Source organism: Terrapene carolina, unplaced genomic scaffold, assembly GCF_002925995.2.
Source record: "Terrapene carolina triunguis isolate 2854851 unplaced genomic scaffold, T_m_triunguis-2.0 Scaffold139, whole genome shotgun sequence".
NCBI lineage: Eukaryota > Metazoa > Chordata > Testudines > Emydidae > Terrapene > Terrapene triunguis.
Window position 1 is genome coordinate 2,740,259 of NW_020664490.1, and position 16,395 is coordinate 2,756,653.

A 16,395-nucleotide genomic window follows, 5' to 3' on the forward strand; every position below is an offset into this window, starting at 1 on the left:
TAGACCACTGTGGTGATATTATCTCCACATGGAGCGAGCGTATGAGGAGAAGGAAGGTCTTGCACGCAAGCTGGAACGCTCTCAGTTCCAGTAAGTTTATGGGTAGCCTGGCCTCTCTTGGGGTCCAGGTATCCCAAGCAATGTGGTAGTCCAGGTGAGCACTCCCACCCAGTAAGGGAACTTCTGTCAAGATGGTGGCCCTTGGTATGGGAGGGCTGAAGGGAGTCCCTGCCATGACTTTGTTTGGGTTGGACCACCAAACGAAGGAGGTGAGAACTCTGGTGGGAACAGTCATGGGGGAGTCAATGCGATCCCTGTTTGGTTGGTAGGTGGAGTGGATCCAAGCTTGGAGGCACCACAAGTGAAGTCTGGTGAACGGCACGCAGGTGCATGCAGCCATGTGGCCTAACAGAGATAGACACCAGTGCACCGCAGTTCACTGCCTGCTCCACCAGCAACTTTTTTAATCAGAGCTCTTGGGCCTCTCTAGTTCTGGGAAAGAAGGATCGACAGATACTGCACTTTGCAGAGAGATGTGCCTCACCCAGACAGTACAGGGACCGTGGATGCTCATCTCTGATGGAGAAGGAGCAAGGGCAGAAGATGCAATTCTTGAACCCTGGGACTCTGGGCATAGTCCCGGGGCCAGGGAGGATTTCCCTTGACTTTGCAGAGGTGGGGGGGATGACAGACATGACTATTATATACTAATTATATACTATACTAAGTATCAGAGGGGTAGCCGTGTTAGTCTGGATCTGTAAAAGCAGCAAAGAGTCCTGTGGCACCTTATAGACTAACAGACGTATTGGAGCATGAGCTTTCGTGGGTGCATCCGACGAAGTGGGTATTCACCCACGAAAGCTCATGCTCCAATACGTCTGTTAATCTATAAGGTGCCACAGGACTCTTTGCTGCTCATACTATACTAACTATAACTACTACGCTAAGATATAAAACTATTTACAAGGATTTTACTTTACAGGTTATGCATGCATTGAAGAAGGACATGATTCTGACTCAGGCCATATGGGAATAAGAAGGAACTAGAGAAGCATCAATCCGCACTGCCTCTTATACCCTCAGTCGGGAGCATGAGGGAGGCTACTGTGCATGTGCGGGTCAACGGACACAGTTCTGAAGAATTTCCGGACCCAGGTGCATGGCATGCATGCTCATTCACATGTGGGATACACATCGGGATCATCACTTGAAGAAGAATTTAATAGTCATACTCTAAGGAACAATGGGAGGAGGAGTTCCAAGTGCTGTAATATGACCTGAAAGTTGATGGGCACTTGGACTTGAGGAGGGTCCCGTTTAATTTTCTCAGAGATCCTGAAACCTCTCAGGGAGTCCTGTTCCTAAATTAGGCATTGAAGTGAAACTTGGCTGGAGAACAGTGTAGAATGGCCCCTGTGATAGATGACCAGGTGCTACTGGCATAACTGTTGAGAAGGAATATAGTCTCATTGTGCTGGGGAGAAAATTCTTTTCATTGTGAAGCTCCTTAAGAGCTTGATTCAGTGACTCGCTGGAGAGCTTCTTGCCAATGTGAGCTGCTTGGAAGCAGGAGACGGAAGCTGGCGGGAATAGTGGAGTTTGGAATGGGGGAAGAAAAGCTCATCCCCCGAATTAGCCTTTTTAAGGGCCCATCTCAACAATTAAATGAGTTCAGGGTTGAGACTGGAGGCTCAAGGTTCCTGGCTCTCATAAGAAGAGCCATGCTGGGATAGATCAATGGTCCATCTAGCCCTGTATCCTCTCTCTGACAATGGCCAATGCTAGATGCTTCTGAGGGAATGAACGTAGTGTGACCAGACAGCAAATATGAAAAATTGGGACAGGGGGTGGGGGCAGCCTATATAAGAAAAAGACCCAAAAATCGGGACTGTCCCTATAAAATCAGGACATCTGATCACCCTAAATGAACGGATCAGGGCAATTCTGAGTGATCTACCCCTGTCATCCAGTCTCAGCTTCTGGCAGCTGGAGTTTATGGATGGCCCGAGGATGCGGCTACATTCCTGACCATTTTGGCTAATACCCATTGATGAACCTATCCTTCCTGACCCTATATAATTCTTTTTTTGAATCCTGTTATACTTTTGGCCTCATGACAACAAGTTTCATAGGTTTACTGTGCATTGTGTGAAAAAATATTTCCTCTTGTTTGTTTTAAACCTGCTGCCTATTAATTTCATCAGGTGCCCTTTATTTTTCATGTAAAGGCGTAAATAACACTTCCTTATTCATTTTCTCCACATCATTCATGATTTTATAGATCCCTGTCATATCTCACCTTTGTCGTCTCTTTTCTAAGATGAACAATCCCAGTCTTTTTAATCTCTCTTGGCATGGAAGCTCTTCCATACCCTTAATCATTTTTGTTGCCCTTCTTTGAACCTTTTCCAGTTCCACTATATTCTTTTTGAGATGAGGTGACCAGATGCTAGCAGAAATATTTATTCCAGAATTTGTTGGGTTTTTTTAGTTTGCATTACGTTTGAGAATAGACCTCTTCCCATTGGGGCACTTCCAGAATCCTGTGCAACTCAGATCCAGTATGATAACATGGCTCACTGTGTTTTAACATAAGCACGGTTACATGCTAATAACATGGTAAACAGAAATACAGGGTGGACTTCCCTGTCTGTAACTGAAGGTCCACAGACTAATTTACAAAGTTTAAGACATCTTTTAGCAAAGAACACATTCATACTGGATGCTAGCAAAGGAAAGAAGATTTACAAAACATTCTTACAAGGGTGGATTCACACTTGCAAACAAATGCTTTAAGTGGCCAGAATCCTGCAATCTTTAGGCAACAATCTCAACGAAAGTCAGCTTGGATAAAGACTGCAAAATTGGCCTTAAATAACTCAAGGCAGCGGCCCATATCCTGCCCCAAATTAGGGCAGCTTTGCATTGCGCCCTGGAGCTATCTTCAGTGACTGCAGGATTACCCCATATTGCAAGATCCTCAGGTGGTATCCAGCTGCCAAGCTCCTTCACACCCCAGGCAATTACCCACAGACAATTATCTGTCATTACCCTGGGACTATTTAAATGACACTGAACAGAGCGTCTAGTTACTTTTCAATACTTGACTTTTTAAGATGCATTTTAACGGCAACAAAGTCCTATCCTGCTGCAAAGTCAGACAAAGTACAACAAAAGAGATGCCTGCTTAAACTGTTTCATGCAAGGTTAATGCCTGTGGGACACACCTTGCCTTGGGAACTCCTTTTATTGTGTTTAAGAGAACCAAGGTAGCCATCATAGGGCCCTTGATCCACATAGGGATCACTCCTTGGCATGTCCTTTCTGTGGGCAGATCACGAGCAAGGCACGTCCCCCAGTGTCACTGATACAAACATATTGGTGACATCTACATTACTTTTGTCTACATTACACTTTTGGTACGAGTAGCTAGACGCCACAGTGAGAAGCAGGCTTCATTCACACTGTGGTGTGTAGCTATATGTCAGTGAAAAGCTCTGGCAGGGGGAGGCAGAGGGGAAAGGCTGAGCTGGGTCACAGAGCCTGGGCTCCAGCCTGAGCCCAAACGTCTACACCGCAGTTAAATAGCCTCATAGCCTGAGTTCCATGAGCCCGAGTCAGCTGACACGCGCCAGCCGTGGGTGTTTAGTTGTGAGCTGAGGGGTGAAAACATTATCTATTATGAACTGGAACCATAAACTCACTGAACGTTAAATCTCACCAAATGAGGGTCAATCCATCCTCATCATCGTATCCAATCATTATACGCTACACTGAACAACGTACCCTAATATCTCAATGTCTGTACTTTGACCCGTCAACCTTTTGCCCCCAATCAGGGATATTGCAGATTATGTATTCCTTACGCCAGCCGATCTTAAACTGAACTTCGCACCCCTTGATAATCTGTACGTTATTTCCTGATAACCAGGAACGTCTATGCTTAAACGCTGTAATGTTCACTTTTTTTAAACATCATCTTAATACAATTTTTAAATATACCCTAGGCGGCACGGCTTGGGTGAATGGAGAGCCATGCAGGGTATGTACACACGCACACTCTTCAGGCGTGGCTTTACTCACCTAACCCATGCCGCACCAGCTGCACTGCTATTTATAGCTGTGCTGGGGGGTAGTGGGGGGCTACAGGGATATGCACACCTCCGAAAGACGCGTGCAGTGAAGATGCACCTATTCTCTCCACTCAGCCTGGGATCAACATTTGACAGTTTATTTTACTTTTACTGTTGATCTCAATAAGCGATGGTTATTTCACACTATGCAGTTCTTTAATCAACTTATTAAAGCTGTTCAGGCAGCTAATTATGCCTCTAGCAGAATCAGAATGTGATTAAATGCTGTTGATTCTCCTAGATCTGGCTAACTGGGTCTTTCCACTATTCCCAGACACCACCCAAAACAATGAAAGTTTCCATGGCCCAGTTACAATGGGACCTTTCGAAAGTCTGAACTTCTCCCAGCTCTGGCTTTTAAAACCACACCTCTCATTCTGCACTGGGAACAAGGCCCCCATTGTTCAGATCTTTTCCAGCAGTCCTAGCAGAGAGAGTGCTTCTTTGGAATTTTCAGCGCAGAATCTAGTCTCTACGGTTTCAGAAGTGAGACCCATCGTATTCCGCATTCTGAGCCTTTCAATTATTTGAGACTTTAAGTCAGGAGGATTTTAAAATATCTGATGGCTTGGTTCATTTGCTAGGAAGAGGGGGTCACATTCTAATCAAATATAAGGTTTCACAGATTCCAGATATTATCAGGCTACCTACTGAATTTTAAACGCATCTAGTTTGTTACCTTTCACGTTCTGCTGCGAGGAGATTTGAATCTCGTCTCCCATTACTAGGTTTCTAGTTGAACAGTACCTTTTTCAGTATACTCAGCTGATTATTTTGTTCTATACAGCGCTGTATTAGAGACATAAAGAACTGTAGTCCACATATAGGCCCCAAACCTGCACACCTGGACATAGGGGTCCACCCACATACTGCAGCTTGCAGAATCCGAGCCTGAGGATGTCCTGAACAATCTGTTTATTCATGCAGATTGTTACGTATTTAAGGGATATTCTTTAGCGATCATCTCTCCTCACGCTCTCTTATTTGACAGTTGAGCTCAGGTCCATTGGGAAAGGATGTTTGTGCTGAGAGTTCATGGATTTGTTTGGCTGATGGCTGGGGGCACAGCAGCTCTCAGCAGAAACTTATTAACTCTGGAACTTGCTTCCATGCCTTGGTCCGACATACCCCAATAGTGCAGACCTTCAGAGAATGTGGGGAAGTCTATCTCCAATTACCATTAAACACCAGTAATGTCTTGTCAATGGACAAACTTCACACAACTCTTTGGGTTTGTCTACACTGGGAAAATGAGTAGTGTTATATCATGTTAACTAGTGCATTTTAATTAACACATGCTAAAAGACCCACTCATTTGCCCAGTGCTGACAAATAATATTTAAAAAATGACCCAAGAGGAAAAAGTATGACGAACGTTCAGGTTTTGTTTGGTTTCTCTAGAAACCAAACTATTCACATTCAGGAAACATGGGACCGGATCTAACATCATTAAGCCCATCTTCTTCTTGCTATTCCTTTTCTTTTTAAGTAAATGTTAACAGATCCCAACATCTTCATATTCAACTAATATCACTACAGCTATATTTGCTGTATGGAATTTGGCCAGAAAAAGTGCTGGAGCCTTGATACCCAAAGAAAGAAGGTAATGGATTAATAACAATAAAAAAATCCCACGAAGTAACCTGATAGTTTTTCAGATCAACATGCACCAAGAGGAAAGTAGTAGGGAGGCAGCCTCTCTTAGGACACAATAAATGGCAGGATTAGAGCCTTCAGCATGAACACATTATTATTATTTATTATTCTCCAACCCCCATGCTGTGAAACCAACTTGAAATGACAGATGCTGTTTCTCTATTGATTAACAAGGTGTAAAATGTACTCTCTGTGTTAAGACTTACTCAGTGCAGTTACCTTACACTGTCAAAGGAAGGGGTGATTTCCTCTGCCAGCATAGGAAATCTGGGCCAAATTCTATAATCCCTAGTCAGGCACAGCTCCTCTGGATTTCAGCGGGAGTTCTGCGGGGGGGAGGATTAAGGAGCGCAGGATTCAGCCCGCTGTTTTTAAGTACGTGCTAGCTAGGTCAAATGACAGCCCAATGCTGACAGGAGGCAGACAAGGAGTGTTTTGAATTATGCCAGCCACTATACGTGTGGGATCATATGGAATAATCCAGGTTGCATCCAGGGGCTGAGGGGACAATTGTTCAGTGGATTCCCGGAGCATGTGGGGAATGCCATCTTGGTAACACTGTTCTCCTTTTTGTCTCTAGAAACCTTTTTCATGGGGATTCTGAGGGAGTTGGGGATCCAGGCCGGGGAGGGGAGTAGCCTGGAATTGGGGAGGAGAGCTGCTTTTTGCAGATGTTGGGCCTCCATGAGTTCTTGGGTAACTGGCCAGGAGAGAAGTCCTCCACACTGTTGTCAAAGCAACAAGAGAGCTGTGCCATCATGGGGTAAGAAGAGGGCAGAGGAGGCAGGGGCCAGAGTGGGTGGAGGTTCAGGAGCCTCATGGCAAAAGCCCTGTTACCAGCAAATTACCTGGTATCCATGAGTTTTAGGAGCCAAACTACTTCTCCTTCCATGGAAAAGCAAATCCCCCTACACACACTCGAGGGAATGATGATAAGCAACATCTGTGAGGGGAACCTTGCAGCATTTCCTGCTCTCTCTGAGAACTATTCCCACTTGTGGGCCAATCTCCCCTCTTAATTAGGGGGACTTGATGCTTTTCCTATTGCTGGGATTTTAGAAAGCAGATGGGAATGGGAAATCTATCCGCAGACGTTATGCTGAGCTAACCAGCACTGATTTCATACAGGTGTCTCAGACAGGAACTGTACCAGCTCCTAGAGGCTAATGCCGTAATCACTGCACCATCTACTCATTTCCATTAAAACTTTTTGGGCTGCAGAAATGTTCAGCACGTAAGCTTGACAAAAGGCACAAAGCTCTTCTACTAAAAGCCACAGGATAAATGAAATCCTAACTGGCATTTGCATCAAAATCTGAAGGTCAGTGGAAAATCTTTGTTCATTTTCATAAATCTTTCAGAAAGCCACGTCAGTCAGAAAAGAACGATGTGAACCTTGAGAGCACAGTTAAACTATAGAACATTTCTGGCATTTCATCTGACGCTCTCAATTCATGAACACAAAACCATGGCCATAAACAAATTTAAATGGTTTTAGGGGCTAAAATTTCCAAGCTTCCTCCCCCGATCCCCGAGGCCATTAGAAGTAGCCCCAAATCCATTGTTTTTGTGTGTGTTGTCCTAGAACTAATGTCATTCCCATATGCTTTGAGATCAAAGGTTTTTAATGCAATTTTATAGCAGCGAATCTTTGAACAGTTTTTGCCCCACCCTTCCCCCCAAGCTACAGTATTGATTCTGGGTTATTTTACAACTTCTGATGGTAAACTGCCCTTATTCTCCCCCTCCCATTAACAGGGCAATGGGTTTGTCTCAGCCTTGTCAACCAGAACAAAATGAATGATCTTTGATGTGTTAAATTCAAGTGTCCCGGCCTGAACTGAAGTCACATGATCAAGTTTTGGGATAGGCTGAACTCTTTGGGTGGGAACTTGGAAGCCCAGTGGAATCACAATGACTCTAGAGAGCCAGTAGGGTGTGATTCAAAATACATATCTACCATGACAAAACCAATGCCTTAGCTGCCAGCTGCTTGTTTTGACAATTTTCACTATTTATACAACATTTGTACAATTTAGGTCTGTGAAACCAGCACATATGTTCATATGGCCCTGCACATATAGCAGCTGTGCAATGTTTGAAAACAATGTTTGACAAGGGATGACAGAAGTTTTAGAGAATCATGGATCTGCTATAAAAGCCTCTTTTAGTCTTAACAACTTCACAATGAAAATTTACATTCATGTGAAAAACAGACATGTGATTGGAACTTGTCCTGACTGGACTGACTCATTTAGCACTTAATCATTTGTATTTAGGGGGAGCCGGTTAACTGAATCAAAGTTTATTTTGATATCTTATTCTTGTTTCCCAAAGCTTATCAGCCAATTAAAAACACAAAGATGCATTCTACAAATTGTGAGCATGTGGTTCAGATCTGACGGGTAACACAAGCATGCTGGTTTTCTGCACGGTCTGCAGACTGGTTCATAGGTTTCCCTGATTCTTTTTTACAGGCTTGTTCTGCCAGTCATCTCCTATGGAATTGCTTCAAAGAGTCTCCATAGGTGCGTGAAAGAGAGATAAAACCAGCACCCTTTACCTCCGGACACAAAGGAACAAATCTTGGAAGCAGAGCACAGCCAAGCTGAGCTTCTCTGTGGGGGTGAAGGAGAAAATGAATCCCTTCCTTCCAGACCTTACAATGGCAGTGGAGCTGGTCTGCAGAAGTTACTGCACTCTCAAGACTGCTCTAGCCCCTGGAGCCAGTGCACTCTCCCTTCTGTGGAGGAGAATGACCCAGTGGATCTGAACAGTAATGGATCTACCAGCCTTGCTCCTGTCCTGCTCTGAATCACCCCTGAGGATCTGCAGGGGATCTCTGCACCCCATGTATGAGATTCTTAAATCCTACCCTATTTCTGCAGCAGAAACACCCCAGTTCTTCTGGGTCAGGGCCTTCTGAGCAGTTATGATTCTGCTGAAGAAATGGTCACAGAGAAGAGATGAAATTTGGCTGTACCCCACCTGCTGAAATCCTGACATGATACAGATCTCACCTTCAAAAACTCTCATGTTAAATGGATGATTTGGAGTCAAATGTGTTTGTCTTAGCGCTATCCTGCAACCAGCACCATTGCTGTTGATGGGGCTATTTCCCTTAGTAAGGTGAAAATGTTATTGGTCAAAAATCTGACTGCAAAAGACAATCCACCCCAGTAGCAAGTCAACATTTTTCTCTTAACTCTTATTGGCTCATGGCTCCCTGGGGGTTCTGGTCTGTGGAGTTCTATTTTAATGCTGGGGAAGCCCTGATGAAAATCCAGAAGTAGCAAGTAGAGATGCCAAAGACACTGGGCCTGTCTCATGGACCTATGCCGTAGGATAAACTGATGAGCTCAGATGCAGTGTGAGAGATACTGTTCCTTTCCTTTAGCAGCAGCAGGCAGGTCTAGGGTTGCCCTTAACTTCCCCAGAAGAGGCCAAGAAGAGGAATACACAAATGGCAGCTACAGGGACCTCCACCTGCTTATTAAAAACATTTAGAACTTTTCTCAAATGGCACCACTGAGCTATTTCTGTATTTTTAAAACCATAGTTAATAGCTATCATTTGAAAACACAGTCACCATTTAAAGCAGAGCTCTATTTCAACATTTTTTTTTTTTGGTCCTGTCAAATTTTACAAGATCTTGAGAATATCAGGATTTTAAAGTTATGGAATTTCTGCACTGGGATTTTGTCATTGGGACACTTGATTGGGTCCTAGGGAATTATCTACATGCAAGTTCTACAAGCCTGGGGCCAAATACACTAATTCCCCTTCCAAATTTCTGACTCTTGGTTGGCAGCTCAGCCTCTGTACCAGATTATCTCTATCTACAATTTAATTTAAAAAATAATCATCTTCCCCTCCATTCATCTGGGACTGACTGCTGAGAGACACACATCTGATCAGTTACTTACGTGGTACACCTTGCTGGACAGAATGAGCTCGGAAAAGGCTCGGAGGAGTTTTTCTGCCGAGCCTTTTTAACAAATGATCACGTTCGTTCAGGCTGGAAAAAAACCAAATAGACACAGTGAGTCCCTAGATAATTTCACTGCATCTCGAGTGTATTTAACTAAGTACTTTTGCTTTTTAAATAAATCAGTTACAGTGTGTAAAAAACAATTCTTTTAACTTTCTTTACAATGGACACCACCATCAGGGATCTATGATGACAGGACTCCTTCTTTTTAAGGCATAGTGGTATACGTGTACCTCTATGCTGTCTATCTCTGAGATGACCATCATTGTTGCATCTGGGTGCCTGATATCTTGGCCTTGGACAGAACTGTACTGAACTTGGCATCCCATCTTACTTGAAGTATATAATAAAAACTTCCTTTGTAGGTCATGCCCAATTCTTGGCTCCCAAAAACTGCCTTAGAGAGAAGGAGCAATGTGTTTTTATTTAGTGTATGGTAAAGGCTTCTATCACACCTGCAGCATGGCTTGAAACGACCAGAGAAGAAACCCATCATAATTCTTTCATGAATACAGCTCAGTTTTTTTCCCAGTGGAAACTACAAATTATCTCCAGTTTTTGATAAAAAACAACAACAACAACAAGAAAAATCTTCAGTTTCCACAATTTAATTTCTAGCCCTGTGTGGATCTAAAATTAGCTTTTTAAAAGTTATTAAATTTTTACCACATGCAAATGCAAACTAGAGGAGAAAAACAAACACACTGACCAACCAAAAGAGGCAGAGACAAGTGAATAGCTATAATGAATCTCTAGAAAGCTATACACGAGAATCAATAGCTACTATCTACCATGGATAGTTGCACAAAACTATTATTTCAGTGTTAGTTTCGTGCACAGAATAAAAGGATAATACTGACCCTGTGGCCCTGATCCTGAAGAGCACTTAAGCATGTGCATAATTTTAAGCCCATGATAGTCTCATTGACATCTTATAAATTTAATATTATGAATGTTTATGTGTTTTGCTGGACTGGGCCTTAATGATAGGCCTATACATCATTACATAGTGTTCTCATTATGAAATTATATATAATTCTTATTCTCATAGTGTTCTTATTATGAAATTATATATATATAAGCATCATCTATTTTAGTTCAAAATGATAGGGGCCCTGTGTTTTCTCTCACACTCATGTAATTGTCCTGTTTGTAAAGTTATTCCTGATTTACACTAGTGACAGTGAACAGAGAATCAGACTCATTTTGGTTAACAGGACTCCATTGGCATGGTCTCCTTCATACCAGCTTTATGCTGAATTTTCAGAATTCAGGGCCTGATTCTCTTCTCACTCCCTTTTTCCCAACCTCCACTGACTTCAGGGACTGACACTGGTTACACTGAGATCAGAATCAGGCCACGTATAACTGTGCAAACATATCTGGAGTGAGGACCTAGATATCTTTTCTTGCTGACACTTAGGATTTCACATCCATGAAGTATGTGAAATTTGGACTCCAAAGGGCACTGCTGCTATTGCTGTAGACAAGTCGATTGTAGTTTTAACAGGCCACTCTCTTTCACTGAAACAGTTAACTGCTTTAAACAAGAAGATGCCAGCCAGAATTTCTGAAATGTCTGTAATGTCCAATGCCTCTTTGTGGGCTTTCACGCCACCTAGAATTTCATTAGATTCATCTCAAAGGTCAAAGCCTCTCACAGCAGACTAAACAGTGGGGACATCCATGGAGGACAAAGGAAATAATCACCTGAAGTCACTTTGTGGCAACTGTTCCAGTCATGTGAAGTGGGGGTCAAATAGCCACTGGATCCTTTCCTAAATCCTTACAGCGCAAAGAGGGCTCAGACCCCACTATGCAGGACCTCAGACTCCTCCTCTTGCACAGTGAAACTACACATGATGCATTACAAGGCAGTCCCCTGAATCCACAAAGGAGGAGGCAAGATTTGTCTCCAAGAACAGAAGTCTGTGCAGCTTATGACTATTAGTCTTAGCCCTGGTCTACACTGGGGGGGGAGGAGGGGAGGGGGGGATCGATCTAAATTACGCAACTTCAGTTACATGAATAACGTAGCTGAAGTCGATGTACTTAGATTGACTTTTCACCGCGGTGAGTCAACTGCTGCTGCTCCCCCGTCGACTCTGCCTGTGCCTCTTGCCGAGCTGGAGTACAGGAGTCGACGGGAGAGCGCTCGGGGGTCCATTTATCGCATCTAGACTAGACGCGATAAATGGATCCCCACTGGATTGATTGCTGCCCGCCGATCCAGCGGGTAATGAAGATATACCAGACATGGGCAAACTACGGCCCGTGGGCCACATCCGGCTCGCAGGACCGTCCTGCCTGGCCCCTGAGCTCCCGGTCAGGGAGCCTAGTCCCCAGCCCCTCCCCCGCTGTCCGCCTTCTCCCGCAGCCACGTTGCTGTGCGGGCTGCGCTCTGGCCCGCCGCTCCCGCTGGGCAGCATAGGGAGTGCAGCTGGCTGTGGCCGGGTGTCGCGGCTGCAAGCTCCTGCTGCTGGTAAGGGGGCGGGGAGCGGGGCATCCTGGGGGGCAGTCAGGGAGGAGGAGGTGGTTGGATGCGGTGGAGGTTCTGGGGGGGCGGTCAGGGGATGGGGAACAGGGAGGGTTGGGAGTGGGAGTCCTGGGGGGCCTGTCAGGGGGTGGGGATGTGGATAGGGGTTGGGAGGGCAGTCAGGGGACGGGGAGCAGGGGGGGTTCGATAAGGGGGTGGGATCCCAGGGAGCAGTTCGGGGCGGAGGGTCCCAGGTGGGAGTGGCCAGGGGATGAGGAGCAGAGGGTGGTTGGATAGGGGGTGGGAGTCCCAGGGGGGCTGTCAGGGAGCGGGGGTGTGGATAGGGGTCAGGGCAGTCAGGGAACAAGGAGCAGGGGGTTAGATAGGGGGCAAGGGTCCCGGGAGGGGGTGGTCAGGGGACAAGGAGCAGGGAGGGTTGGATGGGTTGAGGGTTCTGAGGGGGACAGTCAGGGGGCAGGAAGTGGGAGGGGGCGGAGGCAGGCTGTTTGGGGAGGCACAGCCTTCCCTACCCGGCCCTCCATACAGTTGCACAACCCCGATGTGGCCCTCGGGCCAAAAAGTTTGCCCACCCCTGAGATATACCCTTGATCTCAGTTTCTTTTCCCGAGGGGGCAGGGATGGAGAATGTTAGAGGCAGGATGCTCAGCCTCTGTAGGAAAGGTGAGCCAAGTGGCTCCCTCACTGGTGTCCCCCTCTGCCAGATGAACGGAGCTTTGGCAATGGGCCAAAAAGTCAGGCACCTCCAGCCATTTTCTGTCAGACAGAAAGTTCCAGCATCGTGAGGCTTTGGAGGGTTGGAGGCAAAGAGGAAAAAGAGGAAATATAGAGGGAATTCTTGGGGCTGTCAGAAACACTTGAGATTACAGTTCTCCTGAGAAGTGCACTGTGTGAAGTACTTCGTCACACAATGCACAGTCAACCCCAGCAACTCATTGCCAGGGGATGTTGTGAAGGCCAAAACTATTACGGGGTTCAAAAAAGAATTAGCTAAGTTCATGGAGGATAGGGCCATCAATGGCTATTAGCCAAGATGGTCAGGGACACAACCCCATACTCTGGGTGTCCCTCGTGTCTGATTGCCAGAAGCTGGGAGTGGACAAGAGAGGATGGATCACTCGATGATTGCCTGTTCTGTTCATTGTCTCTGAGGCACCTGGCATTGGCCACTGTCGGAAGACAGGATACTGGGCTAGCTGATTGGTCTGACCCAGCATGGCTGTTATGTTCTTATTTAGCTTTTCCTACTGATAACAAGACTTCAGATGAATTTAAACTATGGGTTTTCTAAGTATCTATCAGAGCCTCACCATTATCAAGTATAGCAACCACTGAGCAAAGCTGGCATGAGGCAAAATACTTTCTGCATTGCCCTTTGTTTGAATAAAAATATTTTCTTATATCTTTTTGAAATGGCCAAATTACTTTGTTGTCGCTTTCGAAGAATTCCCACTGACCTACAGATAAAGGCAGATGAGTCATATACCTGTATGGAATAAACCTGCCTGTTCCCAAATGCACTTATCAAGCCACAGCACCTTCCAGTTTATTATTTTGGTTTCAGAAAGTGGAAACCTTTATAAATTCTCTCTCATCTCCTGGAAACAAATATAAGGAAAAAATAAAGAGATAATCCTAACAACGTGCGCCAGGACACCCAGGACAGAGACACAAGACAGTATGAATGGTGTTTTCAAACCGTGTGTGTCCAGGAATCATTCTGGACTAGATCCATAGATTCCCACAAACCTAGGAAACTGGCATTTGTTATCCAAGGGAAGGTGGCTATGCCTTGCAGGATCCTGGTCTGTCTCTGTTCAGGTTCCAATGTTGTAGAAAGTCCCATAGTTTGGAAACCCTTTGGCTGCAGAAATATATTTAATTATTTCTGACACAGAATCTTCTCTAAAGCATGCTCAGAGGTTTGTATTGTTTTTTTTTAAATGCTACTTGGAAGAGCTTTGGTTTGCATCATTTTGGAAAAGGCTTCCAAAGCTTGAAAAACAATTCTCACCGTATTATTAATTATTATTTATATTAGTGTAACACTCAAGGGCCCCAGGCAGGATCAGGGTCCCATTGTGTTAGGTGCTGTATACAGACATAGGAAGAGCCAGTTCCTGCTTAAGGAGCCTACATTTTAAAAAAGACAAGTGACATATGGTGGGTGGGGATCGGAATATAATCAAGCACACATGTTTATATAAACACATGAGAATACCTGCTGCTTCTCTGCCTCTTTCTTGTAGGTGCAGACACCAGAGTCTAGATGTGTCAGGAGCAGCAGAAAAAAGGCTTTTTTGCACTGCTTCCCATTTCTTCCTGCTGTGGGACTTCAACATATGCTTACTGAAAGATCACCCTGGGCTTGTGTTGGCTAACTCACTGAGTACATCTTGGTGTTAAAGGGCTAGATCCAAAGCCCAGTGAGGTCCAGGGAACCATCTACTAACTTACATGGGCTTTGGATCAGGCCCAGTCAAGTACTGAATCATGAACTTCTACATTCCGATCTAATTACCAGAAAGCTCTTTTGAGAGGAATATGTATCTAATAACCATAACCAAAAACTTCATTTAAAACCAGGTAAGGCTGCTTAAGTGTGACATCACCTGACACAAACCCTTACAAGTAAGGAAATGCCAAGTTAAGAGACACCTCTTTACTGTACTCTAATGCCCACGCTGCTATTGAAAGACTCTACACCTCCACAGGGAATTTCTTTCTGCCTCCACAGATAAAGAAAACACCTCACACCATAGCATAAAACCTTAACCACAGTCTCATGCTTGTCCCAGAGACATGCACTTAATTTGTGCATGCCTGTCACCACTGAACATTTGCTGAGGTTGCTGAGGTCACAATTGCGGGTTTGTGGCTGTAAATACTGCTTCTGCTTTCAATGAGACTCTGTGCAGGTGTATGAATTGACCCACATGGAACATGTGCAAGACCGGGCTACAGACTGCAACAGAAAGTGCATCAGGGGGCAGAGAGATGACAGGTCTATAAACATATCTGATGAGACCACACCGGGAATACTTCCTACAGCTTCGGGCACCTCAATAACAGGACGACGTTACCAAACTGGAGGTAATCGAGAGAATGCTCTTATGGGGGCCAGAAGGGCAGATTTATGAGAAAGAATTAAAAGAATGAAACATAGAACATAGGGTTAGAAGGGACCACACAGCTCAATGTGTTGCTTGTTTAAACAATGACTTTGTGAGAGTTGAGGGGGAAGAGATATAATAATTGTTTACAACTATGTGAAGGGTAAAACTACAAAAGGTATAGAGGAACTGCTTAAAGTGATACAAAGGAGTTATGAAGTAAAACCAAAGCAACGATAATTTAGGATGAATAAGGAAAATGTCCTTAGAATGAAGATGAAGATTGTGGAACAGTCTTATGAGGAAGTGGTACAAAATTAATCATTTGAGTTATTTAAAACAAGACATTTAAAACAAGGGGTCCTTCAGGGATTGGTTCTTGGCCCTATTTTATTTAACATATTTATCAATTACCTGGAAGAAAACACGAAATCATCACTGATAAAGTTTGCAGATGACATAAAAATTGGGGGAGTGGTAAATAAGGAGGCGCACAGGTCACTGATACTGAGTGATCTGGATCATCTGGTAAGCTGAGCACAGGCACACAATATGTGTTTTAATATGGCTAAATGTAAACGTATACATCTAGGAACCAAGCATATAGGCCATACTAACAGGATGTGGGCCTCTATCCTGGGAAGCAGTGACTCTGAAAAAGATTTGGAGGTAATGGTAGATAATGAGCTGAACATCAGCTCCCAATGTGACGCTGTGTCTAAAAGGGCTAATGCTATCCTTGGATGAGTAAACAGGGGAATCTTGAGTAGGAGTAGAGAGGTTATTTTACCTCTGTATTTGGCACTGATGCAACTGCTGCTGAAATACTATGATAGTTCTGGTGTCCACAGTTCAAGAGGGATGTTGATAAACTGGAGCGGGTTCAGAGAAGAGCCACAAGAATGATTAAAGGATTGGAAAACCTGCCTTTTAGTGATAGACTAAAGGAGCTCAATCTATTTACTATAACAAAGACAAAGTTAAGATCACAATCTGTAAGCACCT

General features: G+C 44.5%; 1 long non-coding RNA gene across 1 annotated transcript in view; it reads right to left on the bottom strand.

The window, feature by feature from the left end:
* Positions 1 to 16,395, bottom strand: part of LOC112103667 — a 33,174-nt gene that overhangs the window by 4,472 nt on the left and 12,307 nt on the right. Inside the window, exon 2 of the long non-coding RNA XR_003369880.1 lies at positions 9,719 to 9,810. This is a non-coding gene — a long non-coding RNA (uncharacterized LOC112103667). The remainder of the gene's footprint in view (positions 1 to 9,718; positions 9,811 to 16,395) is intronic.